Raw genomic sequence first — 14,808 nt, forward strand, 5'->3', positions numbered from 1 at the left:
TTTTGCCCGCCAGCTGCGAAAATCGCATGGTTTTTGGTCGGTAGCGGCGAAAATCGCGCGGTTTTTGGCCGGTAGCGGCGAAAATCGCGCTATTTTTGGCCGGTAGCGGCGAAAATCGCGATTTTTCCCCGCCAGCTGCGAAAATCGCTTGGTTTTTGGCCAGTAGCGGCGAAAATCGCGCGGTTTTTGGCCGGTAGCGGCGAAAATCGCGCTATTTTTGGCCGGTAGCGGCGAAAATCGCGATTTTTTCCCGCCAGCTGCGAAAATCGCATGGTTTTTGGCCGGTAGCGGCGAAAATCGAGCTGTTTTTGGCCGGTAGCGGCGAAAATCGCGCTATTTTTGGCCGGTAGCGGCGAAAATCGCGATTTTTCCCCGCCAGCTGCGAAAATCGCTTGGTTTTTGGCCAGTAGCAGCGAAAATCGCTTGGTTTTTGGCCGGTAGCGGCGAAAATCGCGCTATTTTTGGCCGGTAGCGGCGAAAATCGCGATTTTTGCCCGCCAGCTGCGAAAATCGCATGGTTTTTGGTCGGTAGCGGCGAAAATCGCGCGGTTTTTGGCCGGTAGCGGCGAAAATCGCGCTATTTTTGGCCGGTAGCGGCGAAAATCGCGATTTTTTCCCCGCCAGCTGCGAAAATCGCTTGGTTTTTGGCCGGTAGCGGCGAAAATCGCGCGGTTTTTGGCCGGTAGCGGCGAAAATCGCGCTATTTTTGGCCGGTAGCGGCGAAAATCGCGATTTTTCCCCGCCAGCTGCGAAAATCGCTTAGTTTTTGGCCAGTAGCGGCGAAAATCGCGCGGTTTTTGGCCGGTAGCGGCGAAAATCGCTTGTTTTTGGGCCAGGTAGCGGCGAAAATCGCGCGGTTTTTGGCCGGTAGCGGCGAAAATCGCGCTATTTTTGGCCGGTAGCGGCGAAAATCGCGATTTTTCCCGCCAGCTGCGAAAATCGCTTAGTTTTTGGCCAGTAGCGGCGAAAATCCGCGCGGTTTTTTGGCCGGTAGCGGCGAAAATCGCGCTATTTTTTGGCCGGTAGCGGCGAAAATCGCGATTTTTTCCCGCCAGCTGCGAAATCGCATTGGTTTTTGGCCGGTAGCGGCGAAAATCGAGCTGTTTTTGGCCGGTAGCGGCGAAAATCGCGCTATTTTTGGCCGGTAGCGGCGAAAATCGCGCTATTTTTGGCCGGTAGCGGCGAAAATCGCGATTTTTCCCCGCTAGCTGCGAAAATCGCTTGGTTTTTGGCCAGTAGCGGCGAAAATCGCGGTATTTTTGGCAGTAGCGGCGAAAATCGCGCTATTTTTTGGCCGGTAGCGGCGAAAATCGCGATTTTTCCCCGCCAGCTGCGAAAATCGCTTGGTTTTTGGCCAGGTAGCGGCGAAAATCGCGCGGTTTTTGGCCGGTAGCGGCGAAAATCGCGCTATTTTTGGCCGGTAGCGGCGAAAATCGCGATTTTTTCCCCGCCAGCTGCGAAAATCGCTTGGTTTTTGGCCAGTAGCGGCGAAAATCGCGCGGTTTTTGGCCGGTAGCGGCGAAAATCGCGCTATTTTTGGCCGGTAGCGGCGAAAATCGCGATTTTTTCCCCGCCAGCTGCGAAAATCGCTTGGTTTTTGGCCAGTAGCGGCGAAAATCGCGCGGTTTTTGGCCGGTAGCGGCGAAAATCGCGCTATTTTTGGCCGGTAGCGGCGAAAATCGCGATTTTTTCCCGCCAGCTGCGAAAATCGCTTGGTTTTTGGCCAGTAGCGGCGAAAATCGCGCGGTTTTTGGCCGGTAGCGGCGAAAATCGCGCTATTTTTGGCCGGTAGCGGCGAAAATCGCGATTTTTCCCGCCAGCTGCGAAAATCGCATGGTTTTTGGCCGGTAGCGGCGAAAATCGCGCGGTTTTTGGCCGGTAGCGCGAAAATCGCGCTATTTTTGGCCGGTAGCGGCGAAAATCGCGATTTTTCCCCGCCAGCTGCGAAAATCGCTTGGTTTTTGGCCGGTAGCGGCGAAAATCGCGCGGTTTTTGGCCGGTAGCGGCGAAAATCGCGCTATTTTTGGCCGGTAGCGGCGAAAATCGCGATTTTTTCCCCGCCAGCTGCGAAAATCGCATGGTTTTTGGCCAGGTAGCGGCGAAAATCGCGCGGTTTTTGGCCGGTAGCGGCGAAAATCGCGCTATTTTTGGCCGGTAGCGGCGAAAATCGCGATTTTTTCCCGCCAGCTGCGAAAATCGCATGGTTTTTGGCCGGTAGCGGCGAAAATCGCGCTGTTTTTGGCCGGTAGCGGCGAAAATCGCGCTATTTTTGGCCGGTAGCGGCGAAAATCGCGCTATTTTTGGCCGGTAGCGGCGAAAATCGCGATTTTTCCCCGCCAGCTGCGAAAATCGCATGGTTTTTGGCCGGTAGCGGCGAAAATCGCGCGGTTTTTGGCCGGTAGCGGCGAAAATCGCGCTATTTTTGGCCGGTAGCGGCGAAAATCGCGATTTTTTCCCCGCCAGCTGCGAAAATCGCTTGGTTTTTGGCCAGTAGCGGCGAAAATCGCGCGGTTTTTGGCCGGTAGCGGCGAAAATCGCGCTATTTTTGGCCGGTAGCGGCGAAAATCGCGATTTTTCCCGCCAGCTGCGAAAATCGCATGGTTTTTGGCCGGTAGCGGCGAAAATCGCGCGGTTTTTGGCCGGTAGCGGCGAAAATCGCGCTATTTTTGGCCGGTAGCGGCGAAAATCGCGATTTTTCCCGCCAGCTGCGAAAATCGCATTGGTTTTTGGCCGGTAGCGGCGAAAATCGCGCGGTTTTTGGCCGGTAGCGGCGAAAATCGCGCTATTTTTGGCCGGTAGCGGCGAAAATCGCGCTATTTTTGGCCGGTAGCGGCGAAAATCGCGATTTTTCCCCGCCAGCTGCGAAAATCGCTTGGTTTTTGGCCAGTAGCGGCGAAAATCGCTCGGTTTTTGGCCGGTAGCGGCGAAAATCGCGCTATTTTTGGCCGGTAGCGGCGAAAATCGCGATTTTTGCCCGCCAGCTGCGAAAATCGCATGGTTTTTGGTCGGTAGCGGCGAAAATCGCGCGGTTTTTGGCCGGTAGCGGCGAAAATCGCGCTATTTTTGGCCGGTAGCGGCGAAAATCGCGATTTTTCCCCGCCAGCTGCGAAAATCGCTTGGTTTTTGGCCAGTAGCGGCGAAAATCGCGCGGTTTTTGGCCGGTAGCGGCGAAAATCGCGCTATTTTTGGCCGGTAGCGGCGAAAATCGCGATTTTTCCCCGCCAGCTGCGAAAATCGCATGGTTTTTGGCCGGTAGCGGCGAAAATCACGCGGTTTTTGGCCGGTAGCGGCGAAAATCGCACGGTTTTTGGCCGCTAGCGTCAAAAATCGCGCTATTTTTGGCCGGTAGCGGGGAAATCGCGATTTTTGCCCGCCAGCTGCAAAAATCGCATGGTTTCTGGCCGCTAGCGGCGAAAATCGTGCGGTTTTTGGCAGGTAGCGGCGAAATTTGCGCGATTTTTGCCCGCCAGCTGCAAAAATCGCATGGTTTCTGGCCGCTAGCGTCGAAAATAGCGCGGTTTTCGGCCGTTAGCTGAAAAAATCGCCCGATTTTTGGCCGCTAGCTGCGAAAATCGCACGGTTTTTGGCCGCTAGCGGCGAAAATCGCACAATTTTTGGGCCGGTAGCGGCGAAAAATCGCGATTTTGCCGCCAGCTGCGAAAATCGCATGGTTTTTGGCCGCTAGCGGCGAAAATCGTACGATTTTTGGCCGCTAGCGGCGAAAATCGCCCCATTTTTGGCCGCTAGCGGCGAAAATAGCCCCTTTTTTGGCCGCTAGCGGCGAAAATCGGTCGATTTTTGGCAGGTAGCGGCGAAATTCGCGCGATTTTTGTCCGCCAGCTGCAAAAATCGCATGGTTTCTGGCCGCTAGCGGCGAAAATCGCGCTATTTTTGGCCGGTAGCGGCGAAAATCGCGATTTTTGCCCGCCAGCTGCGAAAATGGCATGGTTTTTGCCCGCTAGCGGCGAATATCGCGCGGTTTTTGGCCGGTAGCGGCGAAAATCGCGCTATTTTTACCCGCCAGCTGCAAAAATCGCATAGTTTCTGGCCGCTAGCGGCGAAAATCGCGCGATTTTTGGCCGCTAGCGGCGAAATTCGCACGATTTTTGGCCTCTAGCGGCGAAATTTGCACGATTTTTGGCCGCTAGTGACTTAAATCGCGCGATTTTTGGCCGGTAGCGGCTTAAATCGTGCGATTTTTGCCCGCCAGCTGTGAAAATCGCACGGTTTTTGGCCGCTAGCGGCGAAAATCACGCGGTTTTTGGCCGGTAGCGGCGAAAATCGCACGGTTTTTGGCCGCTAGCGTCAAAAATCGCGCTATTTTTGGCCGGTAGCGAGGAAAATAGCGATTTTTGCCCGCCAGCTGCAAAAATCGCATGGTTTCTGGCCGCTAGCGGCGAAAATCGCGCGGTTTTTGGCAGGTAGCGGCGAAATTTGCGCGATTTTTGCCCGCCAGCTGCAAAAATCGCATGGTTTCTGGCCGCTAGCGTCGAAAATAGCGCGGTTTTCGGCCGTTAGCTGAAAAAATCGCCCGATTTTTGGCCGCTAGCTGCGAAAATCGCACGGTTTTTGGCCGCTAGCGGCGAAAATCGCACAATTTTTGGCCGGTAGCGGCGAAAATCGCGATTTTTGCCCGCCAGCTGCGAAAATCGCATGGTTTTTGGCCGCTAGCGGCGAAAATCGCACGATTTTTGGCCGCTATCGGCGAAAATCGCCCCATTTTTGGCCGCTAGCGGCGAAAATAGCCCCTTTTTTGGCCGCTAGCGGCGAAAATCGGTCGATTTTTGGCAGGTAGCGGCGAAATTCGCGCGATTTTTGCCCGCCAGCTGCAAATATCGCATGGTTTCTGGCCACTAGCGTCGAAAATACCGCGGTTTTGGGCCGTTGGCGGCAAAAATCGCCCGATTTTTTGCCGCTAGCTGCGAAAATAGCACAGTTTTTGGCAGCTAGCGGCGAAAATCGCGCTATTTTTGCCCGCCAGCTGCAAAAATCGCATGGTTTCTGGCCGCTAGCGGCGAAAATCGCGCGATTTTTGGCCGCTAGCGGCGAAATTCGCACGATTTTTGGCCGCTGGTGGCGTAAATCGCGGGATTTTTGCCCGCCAGCTGTGATAATCGCATGGTTTTTTGCCGCTAGCGGCGAAAATCACGCGGTTTTTGGCCGCTAGCGGCGAAAATCACGCGATTTTTGCCCGCCAGCTGCGAAAATCGCATGGTTTTTGGCCGCTAGCGGCTAAAATCGCGCTGTTTTTGGCCGGTAGCGTCTTAAATCGCGTGATTTTTACCCGCCAGCTGTGAAAATCGCACGGTTTTTGGCCGCTAGCGGCGAAAATCACGCGGTTTTTAGCCGCTAGCGGCGAAAATCACGCGGTTTTTGGCCAGTAGCGGCGAAAATCACGCGATTTTTGCCCGCCAGCTGCGAAAATCGCATGGTTTTTGGCCGCTAGCGGCGAAATTCGCGTGGTTTTTGGCAGGTAGCGGCGAAAATCGCGCGATTTTTGGCCGCAGGCGGCGAAATTCGCCCCATTTTTGGCCGCTAGCGGCGAAAATAGCCCCTTTTTTGACCGCTAGCGGCGAAAATCGGTCGATTTTTGGCAGGTAGCGGCGAAATTCGCGCGATTTTTGCCCGCCAGCTGCAAAAATCGCATGGTTTCTGGCCGCTAGCGTCGAAAATAGCGCGGTTTTAGGCCGTTAGCGGCAAAAATCTCCCGATTTTTTGCCGCTAGCTGCGAAAATCGCACGGTTTTTGGCCGCTAGCGGCGAAAATCGCGCTATTTTTGGCCGGTAGCGGCGAAAATCGCGATTTTTGCCCGCCAGCTGCGAAAATGGCATGGTTTTTGCCCGCTAGCGGCGAATATCGCGCAGTTTTTGGCCGGTAGCGGCGAAAATCGCGCTATTTTTGCCCGCCAGCTGCTAAAATCGCATAGTTTCTGGCCGCTAGTGGCGAAAATCGCGCGATTTTTGGCCGCTAGCGGCGAAATTCGCACGATTTTTGGCCTCTAGCGGTGAAATTTGCACGATTTTTGACCGCTAGTGGCTTAAATCGCGCGATTTTTGGCCGGTAGCGGCTTAAATCGCGCGATTTTTGCCCGCCAGCTGTGAAAATCGCACGGTTTTTGGCCGCTAGCGGCGAAAATCACGCGGTTTTTGGCCGGTAGCGGCGAAAATCGAGCGGTTTTTGGCCAGTAGCGGCGAAAATCGCGCTATTTTAGGCCGGTAGCGGCGAAAATCTCGATTTTTGCCCGCCAGCTGCGAAAATCGCATGCTTTTTGCGCAAAATAGCGCGGTTTTCGGCCGTTAGCGGCAAAAATAGCCCGATTTTTGGCCGCTAGCGGCAAAAATCGCGAGTTTTACCCGCCAGCTGCGAACATCGCATGGTTTTTGGCCGGTAGCGGCGAAAATCGCGCGGTTTTTGGCCGGTAGCGGCGAAAATCGCGCTATTTTTGTCCGGTAGCGGCGAAAATCGCGATTTTTGACCGCCAGCTGCGAAAATCGCATGGTTTTTGGCTGGTAACGGCGAAAATCGCGGGGTTTTTGGCCGGTAGCGGCGAAAATCGCGCTATTTTTGGCTGGTAGCGGCGAAAATCGCTATTTTTGCCCGCCAGCGGCGAAAATCGCATGGTTTTTGGCCAGTAGCGGCGAAAATCGAGCGGTTTTTGGATAGTAGCGGCGAAAATCGCGCTATTTTTGGCCGGTAGCGGCGAAAATCGCGATTTTTGCCCGCCAGCTGCGAAAATCGCATGGTTTTTGGTCGGTAGCGGCGAAAATCGCGCGGTTTTTGGCCGGTAGCGGCGAAAATCGCGCTATTTTTGGTCGGTAGCGGCGAAAATCGCGATTTTTCCCCGCCAGCTGCGAAAATCGCTTGGTTTTTGGCCAGTAGGGGCAAAAATCGCGCGGTTTTTGGCCGGTAGCGGCGAAAATCGCGCTATTTTTGGCCGGTAGCGGCGAAAATCGCGATTTTTTCCCGCCAGCTGCGAAAATCGCATGGTTTTTGGGCGGTAGCGGCGAAAATCGAGCTGTTTTTGGCCGGTAGCGGCGAAAATCGCGCTATTTTTGGCCGGTAGCGGCGAAAATCGCGATTTTTGTGAGCCAGCTGCGAAAATCGCATGGTTTTTGCGCAAAATAGCGCGGTTTTCGGCCGTTAGCGGCAAAAATAGCCCGATTTTTGGCCGCTAGCGGCAAAAATCGCGATTTTTGCCCGTCAGCTGCGAACATCGCATGGTTTTTGGCCGGTAGCGGCGAAAATCGCGATTTTTGCCCGCCAGCTGCGAAAATCGCATGGTGTTTGGCTGGTAGCTGCGAAAATCGCGCGGTTTTTGGCCGCTAGCGGGGAAAATCGCGCTATTTTTGGCCGGTAGCGGCGAAATCGCGATTTTTGCTCGCTAGCTGTGAAAATTGCATGGTTTTTGGCCGCTAGCGGCGAAAATCGCGCTATTTTTGCCCCGCCAGCTGCAAAAATCGCATAGTTTCTGGCCGCTAGCGGCGAAAATCACGCGATTTTTGGCCGCTAGCGGGGAAATTCGCGCGATTTTTGGCCGCTAGCGGGGAAATTTGCACGATTTTTGGCCGCTAGCGACGAAATTTGCACGATTTTTGGCCGCTAGCGGCCTAAATAGCGCGATTTTTGCCGGCCAGCTATGAAAATCGCACGGTTTTTGGCCGTTAGCGGCGACAATCACGCGGTTTCTGGCCGGTAGCGGCGAAATTCGCACGATTTTTGGCCGCTAGCGGCGAAATTCGCACTTTTTTTGGCCGCTAGCGGCGAAAATCGCGCTATTTTTGGTCGGTAGCGGCGAAAATCGCGATTTTTGCGAGCCAGCTGCGAAAATCGCATAATTTTTGGCCGCTAGCGGCGAAAATCGCGCAGTTTTTGGCCGGTAGCCGCGAAATTCGCGCGATTTTTGCCCGCCAGCTGCAAAAATCGCATAGATTCTGGCCGCTAGCGGCGAAAATCGCGCGATTTTTGGCCGCTAGCGGCGAAATTCGCACGGTTTTTGGCCGCTAGCGGCGAAAATCGCGCTATTTTTGGCCGGTCGCGGCGAAAATCGCGATTTTTACCCGCCAGCTGTGAAAATCGCACGGTTTTTGGCCGCTAGCTGCGAAAATCACGCGGTTTTTGGCCGGTACCGGCGAAAATCACGCGATTTTTGCCCGCCAGCTGCGAAAATCGCATGGTTTTTGGCCGCTAGCGGCGAAATTCGCGTGGTTTTTGGCAGGTAGCGGCGAAATTCGCGCGATTTTTGCCCGCCAGCTGCAAAAATCGCATGGTTTCTGGCCGCTAGCGTCGAAAATAGCGCGGTTTTCGGCCGTTATCGAAAAAAATCGCCCGATTTTTGGCCGCTAGCTGCGAAAATCGCACGGTTTTTGGCCGCTAGCGGTGAAAATCGCGCTATTTTTGGCCGGTAGCGGCGAAAATCGCGATATTTTTGGCGGCTAGCGGCGAAATTCGCACGATTTTTGGCCGCTAGTGGCGAAATTTGCATGATTTTTAGCCGCTAGTGGCTTAAATCGCGCGATTTTTGGCCGGTAGCGGCTTAAATCGCGATTTTTGCCCGCCAGCTGCGAAAATGGCATGGTTTTTGCCCGCTAGCGGCGAATATCACGCGGTTTTTGGCCGGTAGCGGCGAAAATCGCGCCATTTTTCCCCGCCAGCTGCAAAAATCGCATGGTTTCTGGCCGCTAGCGGCGAAAATCGCGCGATTTTTGGCCGCTAGCAGCGAAATTTGCACGATTTTTGGCCGCTGGTGGCGTAAATCGCTGGATTTCTGCCCGCCAGCTGTGAAAATCGCACGGTTTTTCGCAGCTAGCGGCGAAAATCACGCGGTTTTTGGCCGCTAGCGGCGAAAATCGCCCCATTTTTGGCCGCTAGCGGCGAAAATAACCCCTTTTTTGGCCGCTAGCGGCGAAAATCGCGATATTTTTGGCGGCTAGCGGCGAAATTCGCACGATTTTTGGCCGCTAGTGGCGAAATTTGCATGATTTTTAGCCGCTAGTGGCTTAAATCGCGCGATTTTTGGCCGGTAGCGGCTTAAATCGCGATTTTTGCCCGCCAGCTGCGAAAATGGCATGGTTTTTGCCCGCTAGCGGCGAATATCACGCGGTTTTTGGCCGGTAGCGGCGAAAATCGCGCCATTTTTGCCCGCCAGCTGCAAAAATCGCATGGTTTCTGGCCGCTAGCGGCGAAAATCGCGCGATTTTTGGCCGCTAGCAGCGAAATTCGCACGATTTTTGGCCGCTAGCGGCGAAATTTGCACGATTTTTGGCCGCTGGTGGCGTAAATCGCTGGATTTTTGCCCGCCAGCTGTGAAAATCGCACGGTTTTTCGCAGCTAGCGGCGAAAATCACCCGATTTTTGCCCGCCAGCTGCAAAAATCACGCGATTTTTGCCCGCCAGCTGCGAAAATCGCATGGTTTTTGGCCACTAGCGGCGAAATTCGCACGATTTTTGCCCGCCAGCTGCGAAAATCACGCGATTTTTGCCCGCCAGCTGCGAAAATCGCATGGTTTTTGGCCACTAGCGGCGAAATTCGCACGATTTTTGGCCGCTAGCGGCGAAAATCACCCCATTTTTTTACCGCTAGCAGCGAAAATCGGTCGATTTTTGGCAGGTAGCGGCGAAATTCGCGCGATTTTTGTCCGCCAGCTGCAAAAATCGCATGGTTTCTGGCCGCTAGCGGCGAAAATCGCACTATTTTTGGCCGGTAGCGGCGAAAATCGCGATTTTTGCCCTCCAGCTGCGAAAATGGCATGGTTTTTGCCCGCTAGCGGCGAATATCGCGCGGTTTTTGGCCGGTAGCGGCGAAAATCGCGCTATTTTTACCCGCCAGCTGCAAAAATCGCATAGTTTCTGGCCGCTAGCGGCGAAAATCGCACGATTTTTGGCCGCTAGCGGCGAAATTCGCACGATTTTTGGCCTCTAGCGGCGAAATTTGCACGATTTTTGGCCGCTAGTGACTTAAATCGCGCAATTTTTGGCCGGTAGCGGCTTAAATCGTGCGATTTTTGCCCGCCAGCTGTGAAAATCGCACGGTTTTTGGCCGCTAGCGGCGAAAATCACGCGGTTTTTGGCCGGTAGCGGCGAAAATCGCACGGTTTTTGGCCGCTAGCGTCAAAAATCGCGCTATTTTTGGCCGGTAGCGGGGAAAATCGCGATTTTTGCCCGCCAGCTGCAAAAATCGCATGGTTTCTGGCCGCTAGCGGCGAAAATCGTGCGGTTTTTGGCAGGTAGCGGCGAAATTTGCGCGATTTTTGCCCGCCAGCTGCAAAAATCGCATGGTTTCTGGCCGCTAGCGTCGAAAATAGCGCGGTTTTCGGCCGTTAGCTGAAAAAATCGCCCGATTTTTGGCCGCTAACTGCGAAAATCGCACGGTTTTTGGCCGCTAGCGGCGAAAATCGCACAATTTTTGGCCGGTAGCGGCGAAAATCGCGATTTTTGCCCGCCAGCTGCGAAAATCGCATGGTTTTTGGCCGCTAGCGGCGAAAATCGTACGATTTTTGGCCGCTAGCGGCGAAAATCGCCCCATTTTTGGCCGCTAGCGGCGAAAATAGCCCCTTTTTTGGCCGCTAGCGGCGAAAATCGGTCGATTTTTGGCAGGTAGCGGCGAAATTCGCGCGATTTTTGTCCGCCAGCTGCAAAAATCGCATGGTTTCTGGCCGCTAGCGGCGAAAATCGCGCTATTTTTGGCCGGTAGCGGCGAAAATCGCGATTTTTGCCCGCCAGCTGCGAAAATGGCATGGTTTTTGCCCGCTAGCGGCGAATATCGCGCGGTTTTTGGCCGGTAGCGGCGAAAATCGCGCTATTTTTACCCGCCAGCTGCAAAAATCGCATAGTTTCTGGCCGCTAGCGGCGAAAATCGCGCGATTTTTGGCCGCTAGCGGCGAAATTCGCAGGATTTTTGGCCTCTAGCGGCGAAATTTGCACGATTTTTGGCCGCTAGTGACTTAAATCGCGCGATTTTTGGCCGGTAGCGGCTTAAATCGTGCGATTTTTGCCCGCCAGCTGTGAAAATCGCACGGTTTTTGGCCGCTAGCGGCGAAAATCACGCGGTTTTTGGCCGGTAGCGGCGAAAATCGCACGGTTTTTGGCCGCTAGCGTCAAAAATCGCGCTATTTTTGGCCGGTAGCGAGGAAAATAGCGATTTTTGCCCGCCAGCTGCAAAAATCGCATGGTTTCTGGCCGCTAGCGGCGAAAATCGCGCGGTTTTTGGCAGGTAGCGGCGAAATTTGCGCGATTTTTGCCCGCCAGCTGCAAAAATCGCATGGTTTCTGGCCGCTAGCGTCGAAAATAGCGCGGTTTTCGGCCGTTAGCTGAAAAAATCGCCCGATTTTTGGCCGCTAGCTGCGAAAATCGCACGGTTTTTGGCCGCTAGCGGCGAAAATCGCACAATTTTTGGCCGGTAGCGGCGAAAATCGCGATTTTTGCCCGCCAGCTGCGAAAATCGCATGGTTTTTGGCCGCTAGCGGCGAAAATCGCACGATTTTTGGCCGCTATCGGCGAAAATCGCCCCATTTTTGGCCGCTAGCGGCGAAAATAGCCCCTTTTTTGGCCGCTAGCGGCGAAAATCGGTCGATTTTTGGCAGGTAGCGGCGAAATTCGCGCGATTTTTGCCCGCCAGCTGCAAATATCGCATGGTTTCTGGCCACTAGCGTCGAAAATACCGCGGTTTTGGGCCGTTGGCGGCAAAAATCGCCCGATTTTTTGCCGCTAGCTGCGAAAATAGCACAGTTTTTGGCAGCTAGCGGCGAAAATCGCGCGGTTTTTGGCCGGTAGCGGCGAAAATCGCGCTATTTTTGCCCGCCAGCTGCAAAAATCGCATGGTTTCTGGCCGCTAGCGGCGAAAATCGCGCGATTTTTGGCCGCTAGCGGCGAAATTCGCACGATTTTTGGCCGCTGGTGGCGTAAATCGCGGGATTTTTGCCCGCCAGCTGTGATAATCGCATGGTTTTTTGCCGCTAGCGGCGAAAATCACGCGGTTTTTGGCCGCTAGCGGCGAAAATCACGCGATTTTTGCCCGCCAGCTGCGAAAATCGCATGGTTTTTGGCCGCTAGCGGCGAAAATCGCGCTGTTTTTGGCCGGTAGCGTCTTAAATCGCGTGATTTTTACCCGCCAGCTGTGAAAATCGCACGGTTTTTGGCCGCTAGCGGCGAAAATCACGCGGTTTTTGGCCGCTAGCGGCGAAAATCACGCGGTTTTTGGCCAGTAGCGGCGAAAATCACGCGATTTTTGCCCGCCAGCTGCGAAAATCGCATGGTTTTTGGCCGCTAGCGGCGAAATTCGCGTGGTTTTTGGCAGGTAGCGGCGAAAATCGCGCGATTTTTGGCCGCTAGCGGCGAAATTCGCCCCATTTTTGGCCGCTAGCGGCGAAAATAGCCCCTTTTTTGACCGCTAGCGGCGAAAATCGGTCGATTTTTGGCAGGTAGCGGCGAAATTCGCGCGATTTTTGCCCGCCAGCTGCAAAAATCGCATGGTTTCTGGCCGCTAGCGTCGAAAATAGCGCGGTTTTAGGCCGTTAGCGGCAAAAATCGCACGGTTTTTGGCCGCTAGCTGCGAAAATCGCACGGTTTTTGGCCGCTAGCGGCGAAAATCGCGCTATTTTTGGCCGGTAGCGGCGAAAATCGCGATTTTTGCCCGCCAGCTGCGAAAATGGCATGGTTTTTGCCCGCTAGCGGCGAATATCGCGCAGTTTTTGGCCGGTAGCGGCGAAAATCGCGCTATTTTTGCCCGCCAGCTGCTAAAATCGCATAGTTTCTGGCCGCTAGTGGCGAAAATCGCGCGATTTTTGGCCGCTAGCGGCGAAATTCGCACGATTTTTGGCCTCTAGCGGCGAAATTTGCACGATTTTTGACCGCTAGTGGCTTAAATCGCGCGATTTTTGGCCGGTAGCGGCTTAAATCGCGCGATTTTTGCCCGCCAGCTGTGAAAATCGCACGGTTTTTGGCCGCTAGCGGCGAAAATCACGCGGTTTTTGGCCGGTAGCGGCGAAAATCGCACGGTTTTTGGCCGCTAGCGGCAAAAATCGCGCTATTTTTGGCCGGTAGCGGGGAAAATCGCGATTTTTGCCCGCCAGCTGCAAAAATCGCATGGTTTCTGTCCGCTAGCGGCGAAAATCGCGGGGTTTTTGGCCGGTAGCGTCTTAAATCGCGCGATTTTTACCCGCCAGCTGCGAAAATCGCATGGTTTTTGGCCGCTAGCGGCGAAAATCGCGCGGTTTTTGGCAGGTAGCGGCGAAATTTGCGCGATTTTTGCCCGCCAGCTGTAAAAATCGCATGGTTTCTGGCCGCTAGCGTCGAAAATAGCGCGGTTTTCGGCCGTTAGCGGCAAAAATCTCCCGATTTTTGGCCGCTAGCGGCGAAAACCGCACGGGTTTTGGCCGCTGGCGGCGAAAATCGCGCTATTTTTGGCCGGTAGCGGCGAAAATCGCGCTATTTTTGGCCGGTAGCGGCGAAAATCGCGATTTTTTCCCACCAGCTGCGAAAATCGCATGGTGTTTGGCCGCTAGCGGCGAAAATCGCGCTATTTTTGCCCGCCAGCTGCAAAAATCGCATAATTTCTGGCCGAATTAAATATTATTATTCAATATTGAAGAATATTATAGAATATTGAAGAATATTATAGATTATTGAATAATATTATTGAATATTGAACAATATTATTGAATATTGAACAACATTATTCAATATTGAACAACATTATTCAATATTGAATATTATTATTCAATATTGAAGAATATTATTCAATATTGAAGAATATTATTCAATATTGAAGAATATTATTCAATATTGAAGAATATTATTCAATATTGAAGAATATTCTTCAATATTCAATAATATTATTCAATAATATTCTTCAATATTAAATAATATTCTTCAATATTCTATAATATTGAAGATTATTATTCAATATTGAAGAATATTATTCAATATTGAATATTATTCAATATTGATGATTATTATTCAATATTGAAGATTATTATTCAATATTATTGAAGATTATTGAATTTTATTCAATATTGAAGATTATTATTCAATATTATTGAATATTATTCAATATTGAAGATTTTTGAATATTATTCAATATTGAAGAATATTATTCAATATTGAAGAATATTATTCAATAGCATTGATTATTATTCAATATTGAAGAATATTATCGAGTTATTATAAATATTATTGAATAGTGAAGATTATTATTTCGTTTTGAAGAATATTAATGAATATTGAATATTATAATATTCTTCAATATTATTCTTGAAAACTAAATAATATTCAATATTATTCTTGAAAACTAAATAATATTCTTGAATATTAATAATCCTCAAAACTTATTATTGAATATTATTCAATATTAACATGGGTAATAATAAAAACTATTTTTATTTATCCTGAACTTTGTCATAGAATCCAGAGAAACTCTTCCATCTTGAAGCCAAAGCGCTGATACAAAATGAGTGCTGGATTTGTTGCAGAAACATGTAGTCACGTCTTTACCCATGCATCTCTGTGGCCCAAGAGAAATGCTTACTGTAACTATTGGTTAGTAATTAATATAATGAGAGGGAATGGGAGTGGGGCTAAGGAGAGGAGAGGCCAGGAAAGTGGGTGAAGGTATGAGTGGAAAGTAAAGTAAGATAAGATAAGGTAATTATCAAAAGAAGGCACCAAACCGGGAAGGCTATGTAGCACCATCAATTATGCGGGATAATCAGAGGGCGCTAAATATCACCAAGGATGCCAATACTGTACGAGAGGGATAGGAAAGAGGTAGGTAAGGGGGGGGGGGGGGAAGGCACAAGAGGTTGATAGGTACCT

This window comes from Procambarus clarkii, chromosome 41 (genome assembly GCF_040958095.1).
Source record: "Procambarus clarkii isolate CNS0578487 chromosome 41, FALCON_Pclarkii_2.0, whole genome shotgun sequence".
NCBI classification, from domain to species: Eukaryota; Metazoa; Arthropoda; class Malacostraca; order Decapoda; family Cambaridae; genus Procambarus; species Procambarus clarkii.